Source organism: Canis lupus, chromosome 1 (assembly GCF_011100685.1).
Source record: "Canis lupus familiaris isolate Mischka breed German Shepherd chromosome 1, alternate assembly UU_Cfam_GSD_1.0, whole genome shotgun sequence".
In the NCBI taxonomy this organism is placed as follows: Eukaryota; Metazoa; Chordata; class Mammalia; order Carnivora; family Canidae; genus Canis; species Canis lupus.
Genome location: NC_049222.1, coordinates 67789474 through 67812431, shown reverse-complemented (window position 1 = coordinate 67812431; position 22958 = coordinate 67789474).

Sequence of the window (22958 nt, the reverse complement as noted above, 5' to 3'; positions counted from 1 at the left end):
AATAAATAAAATCTTTAAATAAATAAACAAACAAACAAACCCTTGCTTACTTAAGAGTTTGTCTCTGAATCCTTCTTGGCTGAACTCAAGAACCAAGGCCAGGAACGAAAACACACCGTTGCAGCTGTAAGGGTCAAAGCATCTTCTGCAGTTTGAATGTTTCTGATGATGTCACTGGGTGTTCAGGTAAACTCTGAGTGGCCCACACAGGAACAAGCACTTAGATTGTCTAAAGATGAGCTTCTGTGATGATTTCTCTGGAGCTCATACCAAGTCATCTAGCTTCAGTTTGCAGAGCTTCAGGCAAAAGGGCAGGTTTACTTCTCAGTGATTCCAAATCAAGAGATTGAGAAAAAAATGGAGAGAGATAGAGAAATAAAGATTGAGAAATTGAGATTCCAAATCAAGAGATTGAGGAAAAAAAATGGAAATGTTAGTTCCATCCAAACTAACAAATTAGTTCTTTAGTTTGAAGAATCATAGCTATTTGCGGAAACCAGAAGAATTCAGGGTCTACTTTGGTTTATAGGCAAATAATAAATGCTTAAAGACAACTCATCAGAGCTAGAATATAGTATTTACAAAGGTGTGTTACCAAAATAACTTTTCTCTCTAAGATCATCCTCATTTCCTGATTCTTCAGGTGCATATAACACCCAGTGCTCATTACGTCAATGCCCTCCTTAATGCCCGTCACTCAATCACCCCATCTGCCCACTCACCTCCCCTCCAGCAACCCTCAGTTTGTATCCTATAGTTAAGAATGTCTTATGGTTTGCTTCCCTCTATGTTTCTATCTTATTTTATTTTTCCTCCCCTGTGTTCATCTGTTTTGTTTCTTAAATTCCACATATGAGTGAAACCATATGGTATTTGTCTTTTTCTGACTTATTTCGCTTAGCATAATACCTTCTAGTTGCATCCTCGTCATTGCAAATGGCAAGATGGCATTCTTTTTGATGGCTTCACTTTTTGAGGAACCTCCCAACTGTTCTCTGGAGTGGAGTGACTGCACCAGTTTGCATTGCTACCGCGGAAACTAATAATACACTATATGTTAACTAAATTGAATTTAAATTTAAGAAATTTAAAGTTAAAAAGAATACACACACAAAGAATACACATACCTATATACATAAGAATGTTATTACATATATATTTCACGTTATGTGTGCATATGTTGCTTGTAATATATATATATTACAACTTTCTCATAATTGTAATATTGGAATTTATTTCTTTACTATGTTGATATTTGCTGAGTACAGGTTATCACTCTCTCATTTTGATTTTCATGGTAAACCTGTGAACTATAAAAACACAAATAAAAATAAAAATAAAATCATTCTCATTTGCAACAAAAATAGGCAAATGAAGACTAATTTGTTTACCAAATACATTAAAGTTTCAATACACTTGACCTGATTATCTAAGTGTAGCAAGAACAGCAATTGTCTATATAGGTCCTTTATAAACCTGCTTTTCTGGAACTTTTCATAAGGTGTCTCAGATTGAACTTTTAAAAGCCTCTCGAGGCCAGGAAGCGAAGCCAAAGAACTGCTGTCAGACTCACATGCAGTGCATATAGATTGGGTGAATTCCAATCTTTTCGAAGTCCCCAAAATATCCTCAAGTTTCCTGCACCTGCCAGGAAGTGACTTTCCTCATCTGGTAAGGGAGCTAGAAACCCTGTAAACAAGGTACTAGGCTGTTTTTTCAAGGTGCTGTATTGGCTCCATAAAGTCAACCTTAATTCCTTAAAGTTGCCTCTCACTCCTTGAAGAGTCTATGCATGTCTCTCTCAAATACAAGACTCCATAAAGCCTCAGTAATATAACGGATGTTTCCGACTGTGTCCTATTACAAGGAGAGCAGATCATCACTGAACTTATGCAAATAAGTATATAACCATGAAAACATAAGAGTCCTCACTAAAAGTTATCAAATTCTGGAGGGATAAGGTAGGGAGAAAAACATAAATGTTTGATTGTTCATAAAGGTGTATTTTACCAAACATTATAGTTAGCTCAAGAGAAAAAAAATCCTTAAATTGGGAAAAGCAAAACATTTTAAAAATCAGCAACAGAGTCACAAAAATTACAATCACCTTCATCAGTTCATTCAGTCCCGTGTTAACTTTTGTTCTGCCTAGATCCAGCATTTCCATTGGTTCTGGAAATTCTTACCCAATTTAGTTCTATAATCTTACAGGTGTCAGAAACCTATGTTCTAGGAGACCTTTCACGTGTCTCCTTGAAGATAAGGCACTTGACAAACACTTTTGAAAAAGCATCAGAGTGAAATAAGAACTCTCTGTAGATGATAAAAACTTAAACATTGCCATGGTTGAAGATCTAGTGAGAATTCACTACAATGCAGGTGACAAGGAAATGAGGTTATTTCCGTGATACACAAGATAACTAGAAATACACGTGATAACATTACACCAGAATATAGCAGATTTTTAGGAATTTCAAACAATTTCTAGAACACTTATTAGTTTATATCTATACAAATATAATCTAAGAAGGTTTAGTATCACTTATTTGACAATGGTTTCCATGTAGTTTAAAGTACCAGATAAGCCTAACAAGTTTAGTAAGGTTTTTTGTTTTTGTTTTTGTTTTTGAGATATTTCAGGTACCCTCTAGAATATCCCAAAGTTTTTTCTAGGTCAAAAGGACTTCATTTAGAATTTCTTTGGGAGGGGTGTCTAGGTAGCTCAATGGGTTGGGCGTCCAACTCTTGATTTCAGCTCAGGTCATGATCTCAGGGTCGTGGGATCAAACCTCAAGTCGGGCTCTGGACTTAGCATAGAGACCACTTGTCCCCCCCCCCCGCTCCTCCCCCCTGCTCTTATGCTCTATTCTATCATCTATCTATCTATCATCTATCTATCTATCCATCTATCTCAAATAAATAAAAATAATCTTTAAAAAATAGAATTTATTTAGGGAGGATTGTCAAAAATATGAAAAGATTTGGACACTTGAATAAATAAGATCACAGGCCACTGTGAAACAATACTTAGCTATTTAACCAAAGTGACAGAGACTTCACAGGTAAATATATAATAAAGTTATATTATTCTGAGCAAAGCTTAGCTCTTTTAATATCAAGAGAATTTGCTCTACATAAGTAATTAAAGCCCTGATGATAAAGGTAACATGAAGCAGAGGGAATTGTTTTGATAAAACATAAAATCTTTGCTTTTTAAGCAGATTACCTTAAAAGATAAAAAAAAAATTTAACAAAATTTTTAAATCCTTTTACAGTCTCTCATCAAAAGCGGACCAATAATATAAGGCATTGTGTCCTTTTAACAAAGAGAAAACCCAATTTTAATTTTGTACCAGTTTAGTTTTGATATTAAAATTATTTCACTCATTAAATTGATTCCAGTTTTAGCCAGTCCTGAGCATGCATAAAATTCCTAAGGATTCCTTTCCCCAAATCCACCACTTTCAGATTTTGTCCCGTAGTGCACTTTCCCATTTTGAAATAACCAGTTTTACTTTAGGACAAATTAACTTTTTTTTTTCCTTCAGTGAAAGTGTGTTTTTATTTATCATACTTTCTTTTACTCAAACACAAATCCTAATTTTCTTGTATATGGAGACATTTCCCTTATTATTTCTATTACTTTTAGTTACATATATTAATTGACATTCTTAACTCTTAGAGACCTTAATTTCTAGTAAAAACTAAGCAACTGTAAACTGCTTGTTATATCAGTATTCTTTAGATTGGCAAATTTATTAATATATTTTCTAATTCCTAGAAACCTGTGCTATTCCATAGTATAATCTTCCAATAAAGCACAAAACATGTTTATCTTTGTTTTTCTGTATTAAGGAAGCCAAATGTAGATAAAGCTTTGTTTAGTAATTAATGTTTCCCTATTTAATTTAATTTAATTTAATTTAATTTAATTTAATTTAATTTATTTGGAATGATCTAGATATTCAATGAATTTCTACTATTTAACTTAACTTAGCAAAATTCTAATGTTTCAAGTTACCAAAAAGATTTTGGAAGCATGGCAATTAATTAAGAGAAACCTCAGGAAAATTGAGTCAGGAGACTTGGCAGGGGGAGCCCTCCTGCCTCACCACTCATCCTCGATTGCAAATCCAGCTGGAACAGAGGGAGCTTGTGCATGGATGCTACTTTAGAAACTACTTTACTATCCCAGCGGAAGGAAGAGGGCCTTTCCTCATCCCCCCAGGAGTAGCAGGGAGATGGTCAGGAAAAGCCACGATGCCTCCAGCTCTCAGTTTAGTTCAATGAACATTTTGTCAATAGCCTCCTTCCCAATTTCCTGCTTTCCTCTATAAAAGGAGCATTCCACTCCTGGTTTGCACCAATTGCCCATGGTGTTGCCACAGCTTGCTTATCTGGATCACAATTCTCTGCTATTCCTGAATTTAAAAAATCTTTTGCTAGTAAAATAAGTGGCAGTATGATGTTTAAGGTTAACAGTGTTTGCTGGCCTGTCAGGATCCGGAAAGACCCCCAACAGCTCTGAGGCTGGTGCATAGACAGGTTACAGTACCCAAGAGCCAACTGGGCTTATTGCTTTCTCGCTGACACTAGGGTTTGAGGGTAAGTTTTCTTCCAGATTTTGAGCCCCGTGCTTTGTGTCTGAGCCATGCAGGCTTTATTTGGGATCTGTTTTAAGGCCTCGGTTTTGTTTTTATCTCTGGAAGTACTCATTTGGCTTTAAGTCCAACTCCTCTTTGGAATCAGACTGTTCCTGATGGAACTGCACTAGCTTTTGATCTGACTCCTTTTGGGAACTGGACTATTCCAGTTGGAATTGTGCCTGGTGGAAGTGTGCTAGTCCTCCATCCAACTCCTGCTTGGGATTGGATTGCCCTACTGGAACCGTGCTGGCCTTTTGTCTGATTCCTTCTAGAATCAGGTTGTTCCTAAAAAACCTCTAAGACATGGGATCCTGGTCATCAAAATGCCTTGATCATATCCCCCCAAACTGCCACCCCTTGCTGGGACTCTGGCCAGTTTTATGTTTAAGAACTATGGTCGCTCTGCATGCACATTTATAACTAAGTAGACTGACTTAATCAAAAATCATTTAAAACCTCAATAGCTATTATGGGGAATTTTGATCTCCTCTTGTTTGACTCAAAATTAAATCAGAAAGCCATGGTTCCTTAAAAGAAAGGAAAAGGAAAAGGAAAAAAAACTGAATAGGATGGCTGTTTTATTTACTTTTAAAAAATATTTTATTTATTTATTTAATTTGTTTGCAGGGAAGGGGCAAAGGGAGAGGGAGAGAGAGAATCCCAAGCAGGCTCTACGCCCAGCACAGAGCCCAACACATGGCTTGGTCTCACAACCCCAAGATGGTAACCCAAGCTGAAACCAAGAATCCAGTGCTTACCTGATGGAGCCACCCAGGAACCCCAGGACGGCTACTTTCAATGGTACTTCAAGGCTTCCAGATGTTTTCAGAATTCTAAGTTTGCCTTATTGCCAATTTCTATTTCTAAGTTAACTGAGGCAAACAATTGAAAGAGGGGCAAAAATGGCTTCTGCGGCCCCTTTTCCCCGTTTTCCATCTTTTTTGTCTGCAGATGGGTGGTGGCCACCTTGCACTCAGGCCCCACCTCCAGGGCCATTCTGCTCTATTTTATCTGCTGAACTTCCTTTTCCCTCTGAATCTCTCCCCACTCACTCCTCTCCTGAGCTTAGTGAAACTGCCTTTTTAAAGTAAGCCTTCTGAGGACCTAAATAAATCTCACATCTCTTATGTTGCCTAGACTAAGGCCAAATTGTGGGCCAAAGTTAAGGAGTTTCCTAAAGTGACTGAGGACCCCCCATAAGTTTGCTGGAGAATTTAACACAGTTATTCAAACTAACCAGCCTGGTTTCTCAGGTTTAAATCAATTAGTCCACATGCTTGTGGGTAAGGATGACCAGGCCAGACATGGGATGACACGAGCCTAAAGGAAATATTCCACAGGGTGATTAGAGAAAGGGACCTCTAACTTTGGGCACACTCGCAGTGGATCTCCACGGAACGACTACAGTGGCTCCTTCCACTTGCCGACTGGAACAAAATTCTGGCTTGCACACAGAAGCCTAATGAACCTGTTCATGACAACTTACAATCAGTTTTGAATTCTTTTCAGAAGGCTCTGGTCCTCCTTCCAGTGTTGAATCCACCCAGGTAGCATTTAACTCTGTTTATTAATGAGCTGAACTGGGATCTTGCTCTTTTAGTGAAAAGGACCGGGATGGTACGGGACATTGCCCACTCCAGATTGAGTGAAAGTGGCAAACCAGCTTGCTCACATGCTAGATGAGTCACCCAAAAGACCACTAAAACTCTCAGTTTTCAACTCTGGCAAATGAATGCCCCTACAGAAAACTAAAAACCTTCTAGTTTTTGCTCCTATTGCAAAGGGCCAGGGCACAAGAAGGGATTATAAGTGTAAGCACTTTGGTATACTCAGCCCTCTGGCCAGTCTTTCCAATGTCCTCTTAATTCCCAATGATGTGGCTCTGAGGAACTACGTGGGTTCTTTTTTATGTTTTTTAAGATTTATTTTATGTATGTATGTATGTATGTATGTATGTATGTATTTCTCTGAGTGGGGGACGGGCAGAAGGAGGGGGAGATGAAGAATCTCAGGCAGGCTCCACACTCAGCATGGAGCCCCACACGGAGTGGGTCCTGCAACCCCAAGATCATGACCGGAACAAAATCAAGAGTGGGACATTCAACCCACTGAGGCACCCAAGGACCCCGACAGGGGTTCTTTCCAGCCCTTTCTCTTAATCAGCTTACAGAAACTATTCTCTGGATTGCAAATGATTCTGCTTGTATTGACACCGGAGCTAGCTCTCTGTGCACAACCCCACTGCTATAAAGCCTCCCCTGCCTCAGGGCACTAAAACAGTTCAAGAATGGAGGTCTCTAATAGACCTCAACAGGTTCCTGTTTCTGAACCTATTCCCTTTGGTTTAGGCTTTTGGAGAGATGCTCATCATTGTTCTCCTTAATTCTTCCATCCCGATGAACTAATTGGGCTGAGATTTCATAGAAAACCCCCATTCCAGTATTCTTCCAAAAGGGAGAAATAATTGCTAAATCTGGCAGTAGTAATCAAAATAACCAACCAGGAGAATGAAATGTCCCTTCAGCATCTCTTCTATGCTCCCCCTTTGATGGCGTTATAGAGGAGTCTGGGGACACTGATCATTTGTTCCTATTGGAACAACTATCATTCTCTTTATAGACAAAATCTTCAACTGATATTGGTGGAATCCACGGTGCACCTCCCATCAAGATTCAAATAGATCCCTCAAAACCTCTTCCCATAATTAATCAAGGCCCTGTGATAAAGAAGCCCTTTAGTGCATCAAGCCCATAATAGAAGATTACAGGATGCAGGGCCTCATTATCCCCTGCCCTCCTCCCTATAATACTCTTATTTTACATGTGAGAAAACTCCATGTCTGACGATGGAGGTTCGTCCACAACCCTTGAACAACAGATAACACTGTTTCCTCTTGGCATTGTGTCGTTCCTAACCCCCATGTGCTACTAACATCCATTCCTACTGAAAGCAAATTTTTCACTGTAATTGATCCGTGCCATATGCATTTTTAGTATTCCAGTTGATAAGGATAGCCAACATCTTTTTTGCTTTCACCTGGAAGGACAGAAATACACCCGGACAGTAATGCCCGGGGGCTCCACGGGGTCCTTATTTTTCATAAAATGTAGTAGCTAATTTTCAGGACATAAAGTTTTCTGCAGGATCTACCTTTTTATAACACTTAGATGATTTGCTTCTCTGCTCCCCTTCTCAAACCTATTCACAGGAGGCAACATCCATCTGTTAAAACTTTTGGCCTTACAGGGACATAAAGTCCCTGAAAAAAAATTGCAGTTTGTTCAAGCTCAGATTAGATACTTAGAGCATCTGATCTCAGAACAGAGCTACATTTGCACCCAGATGAAATCCCTTACACATGCTTAACACTGACAGATTACCTTTTGACTCTCCATGACAATTTATAAAAAATTTTCTAACCAATGCAGATTTTTCATGGTTTACTGAGGGTTCTTATTTAAAAGATAAAAATGGTAAGCATCATACTGGGGATGCTATTACAGCTTCCTTTGAAGTCATTGATGCAGCACCTATACCCTTGGCTACTGCAGCCCAACAGGCTGAGTTGTATGCCCTTACCCAGGCTGGTACTCTAGCCAAGGGGAAAAATGCTGACATTTATACTGATAGTGAGTATGCCTTTGGGTAGCGCATAATTTTGGAATGTTATGGAAATGAGATTTATTTATCTTCAGTGGGAATAAGATTTAAAATGGCTCCTATGTCCAAACTTTACCTTTGCCAGTGGCTCTAGCTATTATTAAGGTTTGGGCATTCCACACTCAACTTCCTAGAAGCCAGAGTAACCGAACTCGTTGATATTTCCACTAAAAAAATGCTACTCTCACAGAAACCAACAGCCAAGCCTCTGACACAGTACAAGAGGATGTTCTCTTCAATGACAATTTGGACAAATTGACAACAGCTGCCCAATAATTGGCCCCAGAAAGGAGAAACACCATTAGAAAATCTAGCAACTGTTGGTTCAATAGAAATAAAGACCTATCCAAATAACAATCTAGCCTTACCAGAAATCCTAATATTCCCTCAATACTTACAACTGTACATGCATTAAGCCATTGGTCTGCTGACAAAATTATGACATTCATGAACCAGTGTTGGTTGGAAAAGTTAATAAGACCACAAAAACTATCTCCCTTTGCTTGTGCACCTGTCCAAAGTACACCTCCGGGAAACCTGTCCATAACACCAGTGGGTATTTTATTTTATTTTATTTTATTTATTTTATTTTATTTTATTTTATTATTTTCTGGTGGGTCTTTTAAATCGTCCAATGGACCATTTGAGGTTTGGCATATAGATTCCATGCAGCTCCCCCTCATCTCATGGATATAGATATGTTTTAGTCATGGGTTGTATGTTTTATCTGGACTGAACTGGACTGAAGATTTTTCTTTTAGACAAGCCAGTACTTCTTCTGTAGCTAAAATTCTGTTAGAAGAGATTATCCCCACCTGGGAACCCCTCTCAAACTACAGAGTGATCAGGGAACACATGCCCTGGTCAGGTGCTTTGGCAAGTATGCTACTTTGACACCACTTTCACTGCTCATACGATCCTCAATCCTCAGAGTTAGTCAAGTGCACTAATGGCATTAGTAAGACTCAGCTGGCAAAATTCGCAGAAACCCTTCATACCTTGGACTACAGCATTGCTATTTGTCCTCTAAATGTCAAAATCGCCCCTTTGGAACACAGAGATTCTCAGCCTTTGAGATGGTCACAGGACACCCAGTATGCCTGGCCCCTGCCTCCTTTTATCCATAGTTGATAAAAGGAGATGTACTTCACTAGCACGAAGGCCTAGTTGCATCTATTAAAAATAGCCGTGCTTTGGTAGCGCAATCTTTTTACAGGGCACTCTTGGGAGAGGATGACAAGCATCACACCTTGCAACCTGGAAGTATCGTGTGTTGGAAAAGACGTCTCCAGAAAGACACTTCAATGTCACTGGAAAGGTCCTAACCAAACTTTGTGCTGCCAAGCTCCAGGGAAGAGACTGGATTCACACGACACATGTAAAGAAAGCACCGAACCCTGATAGAACCTGCACACCATCTGGTGACCTGAAAGTAAAGACTTCCTGGAATTGAAGCAGATGACATCTGACGAGACAGCTTTCCCAAGATGTTCAGACCAGGCCTTCTTCTCACTGTTGCTTCTGGTTCTCCTTCATGGAAAGACAGGCTCTTCTCTGTGTTTCCCAAGCCCTTGTGAAAGGGAGAGCCTCTTCTTTTGTGTGTTTGTGTTTTATTTAAGTAAGCTCTGCACCCAATGTGGAGCTTAAAACCCCAAGATCAAGAGCTGTATTTCTACCAACCAAGCCAGCCAGGCGCCCCAAGAAACTTTGTGTTTTGATTATGAGCTTTGGAAATGGTCTCATCATGATCTCCAAACAAGTTAATTTTTTCACTTGCTTTTTTCTGAAAGCTTAGAAGGTTCTGAATTTACAAGAAAATCTTCTCTCATCCACACTCTAAACTGACTTTGGATTCTTATCCAAATTTATGGTCTCTGAATTTGCAAACTTACAGGCTCTATTATCAATAACACATTTTTTTCCAAATAGTTCTTTTGAAATAGCAATACTATTTTAAGCCGTCTTTCGAATTTTGCTGTCTTATCAGAAGTTCATCAGCTATTGCTTCATATTTATACCCACATTGTATCTTCCCCAAGACACTCAGTTAGTTCCTCCAGTGTGCTCTTGCTGTATTCACTACTCTGCTTTCACGGTTGCTCTGAGAGCCTTCGGGACCCCAGGTTTGCCCTTACAGGGAGAACCTTTCTTCCCTATGTTGGAATAAGTGCCAATAAATATTTCAGTTGGTTACTTTCAGAGCTAGAGACTTGGTTTAGGACCATCATTCAATTTTGAATTGTTATGTTATTCTTCTGTTTCGCAAAACCAGTTTAAGTTTTATATTTTGTTGCCTGTTGATTTTTTTTAAAGATGTACCCAGTAAGGTGATGCTAGCTCAGTGTTTCAAGATGACCCCCAATACTTACGACCTTGAGAAAAAGACTTTAGATAAGAAGTACCTGAGAGTTCTCCCTCCTACTCTTCCTTGTTACTCCAATGTGACCTTAAGTGATTTCCAACCGCTAAGAACTTTCCTTCTGACAGAGGACACAACCATCAAAAGTCCTTCCTGGCACTGAGGTACAAAACCACTAATATAAAGAATCTGACTACCAATCACCAGTACTTTCAAAAAGAGATCTCAATTAAAACAAAAAAAATGTGAAAATTAATTAAGAGAAACCTCACTAAAATTGGGTTAGGAGGTTCGGCAGGGGGAGCTCTCTTGCCTCACCACGCATTCTCAACTGCAAACCCACCCAGACCTAGGACATGGACGCTACTTTAGATACCACCTAACCATCCAGCAGGAGGGATGGTTCCACTCTTTCTTTACCCCCAGCAATAGCCCAGCCAATGAGAAATGGTCACAACCCGGCCAGTGAAAAGCCACTATACCTCCAGCCCCATTTACTCCAATGGACTTTTGGTGGATAACCTCCTTCCCAACTTCCCACTCTCCTCTAAAAAAGCATTCCTCTCCCTTTTTTGGCAGACTTGCCAATGGTTTCCTTCCAGCTTGCTTGGCCCAGATTGCAGTTCTCTGCTATTCCTGAATAAACTCATCTTTTGCTGGTAAAATAACTGGCACTTTAACTTTTAAGGTTAACAAAAGCTATTTTTAAGCATACCTACCATACAATATAATTATGGCTAACAAGTTCACCTAAAAACTCTTTTCCCACTTACATCTATCTAAATCACTTGCTCCAAAAAATTACATTTAGACTGCCCATGAAAACTTCAGGAGGCATTAGATGAAGTCCACCATCATCCCAAGCTTCCTGACAACCTTTGAAACAGAGATGTAACATAAACATATTAGACCAGTAAACCTGGGCCGAATAAAAGTTGTATGTCTGCACTACATTCAATGCTGATAACTCCAAGGACACGTCTACTTTAATTAAACCAACAAACTTAAGCTAGCTCTAATACCAAATATATTTCCAGATCACATAAACATGAAACACGTTTGGGTCAGTTTGTTAGATTTCTGAGAACTTTAGGAATATTTAATTTATAAGCACTTAATTTGAAGCCAATTAAATAGAGCTCTTTACAAAATAACTTTGGCAACTCAATCCAGAGGTAGAAAAATATAACACATCTAATTATACACACACATATATATATATACACATGATATATATATATGCACACTAGAGAGAGAGAGAGAGAGAGAGGGAGGGAGGGAGACATACAGACAGATGCAACAGTCATTACCTTAAAATTTTAGCCATGAGTTAGGCACAACACAAAACTCACTAGTTTACAAAAAACAGTTGAATCCAATTATTTTGTGTGTTTTGGCAGTTGGAATAGGTCCACTTGCTCAAATGGCTAAAGCTTTTTCTATGAATATTTGTGGAGAAGAAACCTGAGATTTTTCATTAGCTTCATTTCCAAATACCTTCCTGCTCCCTTGCCTTTTTTTTTTTTTTTTAATAAGAAACATCTCCCTAATGTTTGCATTTCAAGGAATGGCTCTGAGGTCGTACAGCAAAGGGGGTAGAAAATAGATATATCACAAAGGCACAGAGGAAATATACTGGTTTTCTTCCAGGAGTTTTGGGGTATATTTGTCTATTATTAGAGGTCTAGGGTAATTACTCTTTAAATTTTTCCTTTCCTTAACTGAAAAACAATTCTGTTCCCAATATTCTGATATTATATAATACCTACTAGCATTTTGAGATAAATGGAGGGAGATTTGAAACTGGTAAGATAGATGAGCTTCGAACTGCTTCTAGAACCACATGTTTGGTTTTGTAAAGATCTGCAAGACAAAACAATTGTTTTCCATTCCCCGAAGTACAGGATTATAGCCTGAACATCAAGGGACTGACCCCCGTTTCCAACTCAGTTTAAACTCTTTGTTATCAAGGAGATTTCCAACAAAAGGTCTTTATAATTTAGAACTGTTGAAATCCAAGGGACCTGAGTTCTTTGTGGTGGGGTCCAGAATACTTCCACAAAGTATGTATGGGAAGGCCTGAAGGAGGCAGAGCCTGGGTACAGAGCCCTGGACAGCAGGGCAGATTGGAAATAACAGCAGAGCCAACTGCTACCAGTCTCAGGTGCTTCTGTTAAATTCACTTCCTGGCTCCTTTACAGGAGCAACCTGTGTACCTGGACCTGGCGATCAGGCTGGAGTGCTCTCTACACATCTTTTAGGGGAAGGGAAGTTAAAATAGGCAGATGGAACCAAGACAAGGAAACTGAAGGGAACCCATTAAAAAAAAAAAAAAAAAAAAGGGCTTTTCTTTTCCTTTGCTCTCTTTCCTGCTTCTCCTCTTGCTAGAACCTGCACTCCAACCTCACACAGGTCTTAATGTATGTCCTCCTGGTACAGGTCAAGTGAATGATTCCTTCGGAGTCTTCCGGCACAATAGATAACATCTAAGGAGTGACCAGGCCAGGTCCTAATGTATATTTTCCAAGACCACTGACTCACCAAGACCCATGGCCCCAGGGCATAAGTGACTTACAAAGGACACCTGAGCACCTGTCCTTGTGCAACCAGTTCTTGGATGCCAGAGAGGACATGTCCACCATATCACTGCTCTCAGTAAAAACCCTAGACCATAAGCAAAGATGAGACTCATTTCTTCTTTTCCTTTCTGAGTCTCCCCAGTGCCTTGTCTGTACCTGCTCTCTTTATATCTTCAATAATCTCTGACCTCACTTCCTGCTGGCTTGTATTTCATTTCTATCCTGAGCACAGCCAAGGACTCTCTTGGTTGGTTCTTGACGCCTCTGGGTCCTGGGACTTGGTCTGCCTGCATCAGAGCCAAATTTTGAGGAGAGGAGTTACACTGGATGGGAATGTTAATTTTTGTCCTAAAATTGTCTAATTTCTGTTCCTTCATGCTGTTAAAAGAGTCCTTCAGGTTAACCATTATATTTCTTTTTGATTTAGCCTTTCCATAAGCACCTATAAGACAATTGTTTAGGTGAGAGCACTCTAAAAAGTTTTGTGTGTGTGTCAAATCATTTCTGTTTAAAATATATTTTTTCAAAATTTTTTATTTAAATTCAATTTATTTAACATATAGTGGATTATTAGTTTCAGGGTTAGTTTCAGGGTTAGAATTTAGTGATTCATCAGGTGTACCCAGTGCCCAATACGTCAAATGCCCTTCCCAATACCTATAACTCAGTCACCCCATCCCTCCACCCACTTCCCCTCCAATACCCCTCAGTTTGTTTCCTAAGTTAAGAGTTTCTGATGGCTTGCCTAAAAAACTTTTTCAATCTAGAAGTTTCTCCAAAGATTCTATCATCCGGCCATTGATAACTAGGACCTATTCATCTTAATAGAGACCCAAACCAATAAGCCTTTTTATGAGTTAACCATGGACGCAAGAGGCATCCCAAAGGAGAATGCCAGAGATGCAGGCCTCACATGATCCAGAAAGGTCGCTTCCAGAGTCAGCCTAAGAAAGCACAGGCACTAATTATAAGAGGCCCAGTTTTAAACAGCTTTCTAAACAAAGAGAATCACATGTGTCTCCCTCCCCCCGACCTTGTTTTTATTTCCTAAGTTTGGATCCAAGTCTCTTCAGCTCCTCCTCAGATCAATATGCATCCTCCAACTGGCAAAGACCGGAGAGAATATTCTCAGAGGTCATAGAGGAGAAAACAGAAACTAGTGACCATTTCCAGGAAGAAAAACAACAATAGGAAACAAGAATACTTGTTACCAAATCTTTACCAGAGTCACTATACCCAAGGAGCCAATTCCACAAATATTTTCTCCTGTTTCGATTATCTACAGATAAGCTAGAAAAGAAAAAAAAAAAAAAAAAAAAACTCTCACTTCCACTGGATTCTACAGGCCGAGATCCTGGAGACTGAGGTCCCAGGATCTCTTGGCTGCAGCAGCCCCATGGCCGGTCATGTTCAACCAGTGAAGATCCCATCCCAGTTGCCAAAGCTGTAGGGACAGAAAAGATTTTTCTTCCTTTATAGTTCCTTGGCTAGTCTAATAATCACACTGATATCAACAGATTAACAGAAGAAAAACAAACAAAAGTTTAGTAACACATATACCTGGGAGAGACCCAGAAAAATGTAGTAAGTCTCTGAAGTGGCCAAAGCCATAACTTTAAAACCATCTTCAGCTAAAGACCAAACAAGACATTGGGGGCGAAGAGTGAGCTATGAGAGGTCACCCAGAAGAGCACAGTAAAACAAGGGTAAGGTTGCCTGCCATGCACATCGAAGTCCTTGCTTTCCCCATTGCTAAGAGTTCCTAAAGATTGCATCATCTCCCTTTTCCTGGTACAGCAAGGGAGACGCCCTTACAAATAGAGATTTTTCCTTAGCCATGTAAAAGTCTCTTATAAAAAGGTAACTTCTACTTGGTTTTCAGAGTTCCTAAGTTTGCAGTTTCTTAAAAAATAATCAGCATAGGGCACCTGGGTGGCTCCATCAGTTAAGCATCTGCCTTCAGCTCAGGTCCTGGGATCCAGCCCCACATCGGACTCCCTGCTTGGGGCAGGGGCGGGCGGCGGGGGAAGCCTACTTCTCCTTCTCCCTCTGCCTGCCACTCCCTCTGCTTGTGCTCTCTCTCTCTCTCTCTCTCTCTCTCTGTCAAATAAATAAATAAGATCTTAAAAAATAATGATGAGCAATCTAAAATAATCCTTACATCAAAGAGACATATTTTGGGGTAGCAAATGGTACTCCCCTATAGTGGCTGTACTGGATAAACTCTCAGTGGTTTAACACAATAAAAGTTTATTTTTCATTTTCACAATGGTCCCAGGCAGGAGAGGCTGGTTGGGCAGCTCTCCTCCAACCAACAACTCGGGAACCTGGGTTCCCTTTTTACAATAGCTCTACCATCTTCAATACACAGCTACTAAGATCCCCTTAATGGGTTTTTTTACCTAACTACCTGAAAGTAGAAAGTAGTATGGAGGATGACAATAGGCAGGAATTTATGGACTAAGGCTAAGAGTGTCCACAGTTTTTCCACTCACATTCTATGGCCCTGGCAAACCAGTGAGGTTGAGAAATACTTTGTCATGTGTTAGATAGAAAAAGAAATGCAATTAGCATTGTGCTCCAAGACCTGCACAAAAGTAGGGTACTACAGGGCAATTTCACAGAGGCACTAATTTTTCTACTAACTTTTCAGAAACTTGGTCCGCTTTCCAGGCAGATAATGTACTGTGAAGAGCATCCTGGACAGAAGTAACACAAGGAAACATGCAATAGTTCAGGGAATTGGAGGAAGACTAGGCTGTGTGGTCTGACAGGAGTATAAGACTTAGGGGCAGCAGGACATGAAACTGGGAGATCATTTAGTTCATCTCCATAAAACTTAGCAAACATTTATAATATGTTTTATATATACTTTTAGGAGTTGAAATGAGGAAAAACATAAAGAACAGGCCTCATCCTCAAAGAGCCTCCAGTTCAGTGGATATCACAAAACAGAGAACTGTGACTAAGAAAAAAGACGAACATAGAGAAGAATCAATAGAACTTGTGTCTGATTGGGTAAGAGGTGGCAAGAAAGGTGAGCAGAATTGACTAGCGATGAAAAAGAAATGTAAACTAACTTCCAGACTTCTAATTTGGGACACTAAGTAATTAGGAGAGAGAATATAATAATAGAAATATGTTTGACAATGGGTAGGATCAATTAATGAAATTAATTTTAAACTTTTTGAGCACCGTAGACTTATGGGACATTCACTTCAACACTGGCAAGTCTTCAAAATCACATATACAAGCACCATGCATCCTAAGATTAGAGCAGTAGAGAGAAGAATGGCCTGGTCTCTGAAATGTTCTTCTTTGGTCTCAGCTGGCTAGAACCAGGCTCCATCAGTTGTTTCTCCCTTTGCTCTATTTGCTGCATCTCCTACTTGAACTACTTTTCATTTGGTCAATAAACACTTTTTTATTTTATTGTATAATAATAGTTATAAACCTCCCATAAAACCTCATGTAGCTATCACTCCATTAGATGAAAGATTTTTAAAAAGAAAAGGAAGGCCTTCTTCACTTCCTCTGTCCATTGTAGATTTCTGCCCATTCGTAAGAATGCAACTACATCCTTCAGTGTATGGCATTAGTGGGCTAAGTGACGAAACTAGGAGATGCTTTTCAATCTGCCCACTAAACACTTCAGGGGATATGACACCGTCTGACCACCCCTCCACTAATTAACACTATCTGTCATGTTGAGCGTGAGGACAACGCTCTCTTCCAGTGTCCTAACTGACTAGCTTCTTACTAACTGGTTAGACATTTTTACTAAGGGTTCAGTTTCTGGGCTGACTCTCCCTACTCCCACAATGGGACCCTCTTCCTTCTTCATCCATGTGGCAATCTCACCCACACCTCTGTCCTCAACTGTCATTTTCAACAGGGTCTCACTCACCTGCCCCCAGAAAGTAGGGAGGTGGCCCAAATTAATGGGGAATATATGCACATGCCAACCTGAGTGAGGAGTTGGATTCATGACCAAAAAGAGCAGCTACTCCTTAGTTCCCTTTGAGATTTGCCATATGAAAATGCCAAGCCCTGTGCTCAGATCATCTGATGTATTAAGAAAAGCCACCCAGTCTACCCAGTCTCTTTTTTTAATGTAATATAATGTTAAATAGTAACCCATTTATTTATTGAATGTAGGATGAGAATATAGGGCCCAGGGTAGGCTGACCCAAGAAAGGCAGTTTGGCATAAAGATTATTTTTATCCATTCGTTTATTTATTTATTTTAAGAGGAGTGGGGAGGGGCACAGAGAGAGGGAGAGAGAACTTTAAGCAGGCTCCAGGCCCAGAGCAGAGTCCTACATGGGGCTCCATCTCATGACCCTGAGATCATGACCTGAGCCAAAATCAAGAGTCAGATGCTTAACCAACTGAAACACACAGACACCTCACACATACACCTGTTAAACTTGATTTTTCTCCTGTTCATCTGCCTCACGTCAATCTGATTCTAAGTCCAGCTAGAAGGACCACAGGGCTGAAGTAGTTCTTCCTCCCTGACAATAATAAATGGTAGCTCATTTATTTGTTTAACCTACTTTGGAGGGAGAAAAAAATGCCTTCCTCAAGTTTGCTAAACCACCATCTCTGGCATAAACAAATGACTCCTGAATTAATATCAACTATCCCGACCTCTGTTCTTAGGCTCTAGCTGTAAACTGGATTATCTCCATTTTGTTATCACATGGGCACCTCAAATTCAAGATATTTAACACTGAGATGTGTGGAATGTGGCAAGTATGATTTCTATTATCTTCCCAAAAAATGCTTTAGAATGAGCTTCAGAGGTTTTATATCTATCACCTTCATTTGCATGTCAATGGTAAGGTTAAGCTAAAATTCAGAACTCTGACTGGCTTATATGTAATCAGGCCATTTTAGTGTGTGGAACAATCTATATGTAGCAACAGTAAGAGTAGATATAATGCAAACAACAGTAGGCAGTATCTCCTATTTCTATTACCGTATTTGACATTGTGTTAAGAGTTTTACATGAATTAACTTAAATAACAATTCCTCACAACAACTGTAGGAGAAAAGTACTCTCTTTATCTCCATTTCATAAATGACAAAACATAGATTCAAAAAGTTCTGAGTAATCTTAGTAGTAAATAGATGGCTTCAGTATCCAAATTCAGACATGATTGATCCAAAAGCCTTGTAAGCACTATGCCCTCCTGCCGTTCCAACCTATACCAAATTGTGGTGGTTGAAGCAGAGATCCAAAAATTTTTAAACCATCTTGATGAAACATCTATCAGAAACAATAAACTCTTTTTTTCCAGAATGCTACTGTGAAATCATGACCTTTGGGTCAAGGCAGATTGGTTACCCTCCATCTGTGGGAACATCAGCAACCATGGTGTGCCCAGCACCAGTCTCCGTTTTTGGGTCTTGGGACCTCTCCTTTCCTCCTGAGGACTGCCTGTCTCCTATTCTGGAGTTTTCAGTGGGTGGGCAATCAAAGAGCCCCATCTATCCTTTCACACCACAGGACTGGGAATGTGAATTAGACTGCTAGGGCTGCATGACCAAGTACCCAAGACTGAGTGGCTTAAATGATAGAAATTTATTTTCTCATACTTCTGAAGGCAGGAAGTCTGAGATCTATGTATCAGCAGGGTTAGTTTCTTTTTAGGCCTCACTCCTAGGGTTGCAGATGGCCTCTTCCCTGTGCCTTCACATGGTCTTCCCCTCTGGATGTGTCTAAATTTCCTCTTTTTATACGAATGTCAGTCAAATTGGATTAGAACCGACCCTAATGACTTTAACTTCCCTAAAAAAACTAGTCCAAGAAGTACAATCATATGCTGAGGTACTAGGAGTTAGAATGCCAATATACAAATTTTATTATAACCAATATTAGCCAATCAGTATACCCCAGGCCCCTAAAGAGAGAGGTTAGTCCTGTGGTTATATTCTTCAAGCAAGTTTAAGCTTTGTCTTTTTGAGAATTGATAAGAATGTGGAGAAAGGAAGGTCTTTTCCTACACTCTGCAATTCCTAGTTCCGAAGATGATACAGGTTTGGAAGCTTCTCTATAAGCTGAAGGTTTCTCTTTGGAGCCATGTGGAGAAAAACTATAAGAATCAACATGAGAAAAGCAAACATAGGAGATGGAAAGAAGAGAGAATTCTGATGATGTCATTTGACCACAAATATCCAGCCATGCCTAAACCTAGGAAACACCCTTAATTTTTACTTGAGGCCATACGTTTTTGTTTTATTAAACCAGGTTGAATTAGAGTTCAGTCACTCTCAATTGAAAGAGGCCTAACAAACACAGCTTGGAAGAAACGGTATCTTTGGCAGAGTGAGTAACATAGAATGACTGATGTTATATTGATGTAAACATAAATCAGTCATAGGTTACCAAACACTGTCAGTAGTCAATGCACCTAGAGAAGCAATTCGAAGATGTGTTGCTTATAGTGTGTTGCAGATCAAGCCATCCCTATCCTTCAGGATATTTCCCTAGATGGAATTTCTTGGGCAAGGTGGGAGAATGGCAAATTCTTGATGTTGACTTGGGAACAACTTAAATTCCTCAGTCAACTTTTCTTACTGGACTGCGCCAACATACTCAGTTTAATATATAGAACAAAAGAGCGAACAAAAGTTTCACAGAGAAAAAGGTCTCAACCTCTTTCGTAATATGAATGTAAAACAAAGCAATTTGTCATTTCTCAGCTATGAAATCTGTGAAATTTGTAACAATTCTAATACTGATTATGAAGTATTTTCTAGCTCTCTTTCTTATAAGGAAGCCCATGGTAGATTTGCTTGTGATTGGCTTCACGCATTACTTATGACAAATGTGATCATAAACACTAAGTGGTATTTTTTACTTCTAGGCCAAGACATTTAATTGATCATGCAAAACTCTCTACATCCCCTGGGTAAGATTCCAGGAAGGATGACACACAGCAGAGTGCCCAGTCAGCCCACAAAAGGTATGTAGTTTGAGCAAGATAGAAACCTAAGTTGTAAGTGATTTTGTAGCTGTTTGTTACTTGGATGATGTAGCTTATCCTGAGTGAAAAGAAATGTAAAACAGTGATAACAGCCTATTTTGACCAGGGGTGTTAAAATCACGCACTTTATATACTGTTACTGGCAGGTAAAATCGGGTAAACTTTTTTGCATAAACTTAGGCAAGATGTCCTAAGAGATTATGAAATTATTCATTTTTCTCCTGGTACCCTATCCTAATATAAAAGGCCCCATAACAAAAGTTTTATTTTCCAGGGAGTTCAAAGCCCAATTTGTTTTAATAAAGTTCCAGTGTATTGTAAGTTAAAAGTACCACTCTGAGTTCAGATCATGTGTTAAGGTTCTCCAGAGAAACAGAATAGGCTACATATACATATTTGTTTAGGGATTTATTACAGGATATTTATTCTAGGAATTGGCTCATGTGATTTTGGAGATTGAGAAGTCCCATGATCTGCTGTCTGCAAAAACTAGGAAAGCTGGTGGTATAATTCAGTCCAAGTTCAAAGGCCTAACCCTAACAGCAACCATAGCTCATGTAGGCATTTTCCTGTGAACACTAAAGGGATAGCTGACTTTATATCCAAGAAGGGTCTACAATGGGTCAGATTCACTGAATAAAGTAGCTCCAAATCACACCATACCCTAATCACATCTTATGTCATCTCCTATTTCAAGTTCTTTCTAGCCCAAATGTTCAACATAGATCTTCTGCAGTAAAATTAAATGGCAACACAGAGATTCTCCAACACTAAGACCAAAGAAGAAATATACAAATTTAGGTCTACTTCTCTTATGAAGTACCCTGGAAGAAACTAAATTCAAAAAGTTAAATTTCTTTGCAAGTGGAGTCCAAAGAGTTAAAGTATAAAATCCAATTATCTTCCCCTTGTAAGTTAATTTTTTAAAGAAATTAGAGTCCATATTTATTTCTCTACAATTACTGCTATGTCTCAGCAGAAGCATCTTCCTCAGACACTAGGATGGGTTTTAAGTTCTTCAGCAGCTATAGCCTGGGGTTTCTTGGTACAGAAATACATGTGGTCTCTCATTCACCTTGATAAATCCAGAGTTAACAGATGATTGCACAGGTAACCAAGGTATGCACCCTTTAACAGTTTTACCTGTTTCTTAATTTGGTCTCTTTTATTTTCTATTTTATGTAAGGCTCTTATCATTTGCAGGATTTAGAAGACTAATTTCTTCTCTGTTTTCATGATCTCTCAATTTCACTCTCCAGGCCATGCCATTTGATTTTCCAACATCCTTTTGAGATCTCTAGGGTAAGCATAGGGAGTCATTAAGTTCTTAATGTTCAAAACCATCCACCAGGTGAAGTTTACCTTCGCCACCCTAGAACGGATAATCCCCCCAAAATAACAAAACCCACCCTGAATTTAATCTTCTGCTGCCTTACCTTTAATATGGTTCAATTAGTCTGTCTTCCCTTACAGTCCCAATTTTCTCATTTGTTGAGCATATTCCCTCTGGACACAGGATTCTTCATGCGGAATAATAGCTTCGTTCCTTCTAAATTCATTCAGCAATTCTTTGCGTTTATGCTGCTCATCCCCTCTCAAATCTATTCAGATTTTCTGTAACCACTTGGAATAGCTGCCCCATCTTCAAGGGTTGGTTCACCACTTGATCCTCCTACATGTATCATTATAGTGATTGATAAGTACATACATGGATCTCAAAACCATTCCTCCCTGTTGGCTGGGAATTGAGACAAAAGACACTAGTCATGCAGGCCAGTCTCAAATCTGCTGAAACTTCCAGTCATTCCCAATTTCTTCATCAGGGGTCTAATCCAAGTCAAGACGGGATCCTCAATCACATTTTGAAGAAAGTGAGAAGTTTTAGCGTTTACTAATTTAAGCCTTGGGACATTTAATCAGATTAACAAATGACATGCAACACGATGGAAACTACATTAGATATAGAAATGGAATCGGCAATTATGGGAGTTTTGTGTTGTGTTTTTTATTTGATTCAGCTAGGGGCACTCTTTGTTTGCAAGACCCAAAGCCTTTAGACTCCAAGCATAATAAAAGAAACTGTGATTTCCTAGAGTAGTTTAAATTAAAATGTCTTTCAGAGGTATACAGTAAATTGTCTCAATCTATTGAAAGCAGATGGTAGGTTCCTTATATCAGTATCTGGTTTTGATTGAAACATTTCATCATAAAAACAGTAAGGTATTCCTTCAAAACCCCAAACTTGGAATTTAAGCACCCATTATTGATGGAATTATACCCATCTAAGCACCAAGATGCTAGGTTTTAAGGCATTCAAGGAACCCTCTTCCCTCTCCAATTCAGAAATAGTTGAAGATACACAGAGAAATCAGATGAAGAGTATATCATCTTTATCATTTGTAAAACAGCTTAAAGAATGTTGCTTTAAATCTTGAGCCCAGTGCCTTGCTAACTCTGATCCCTGGAATCAACTCTTTCGCCCATGACAGAGGCCCACCCCATCCCAGAGGATAGACCTAAGCACACCCTCTCTGTAGGCAGGCAGCTTGGAAAACACGGGCACAAGCTACAGAAGTGAGTGGGAAGGAACATTAGCCTTTCCTTAGGTACTTAAAATAGTCTATTTCTTGATCTGCAGTGATTTCATGAGTAAAGAAATCTGTAAACATCTGTCAAACCGTACAGTTAAGATTTGTGTTCTCTGTATGTAAAGGTCTGG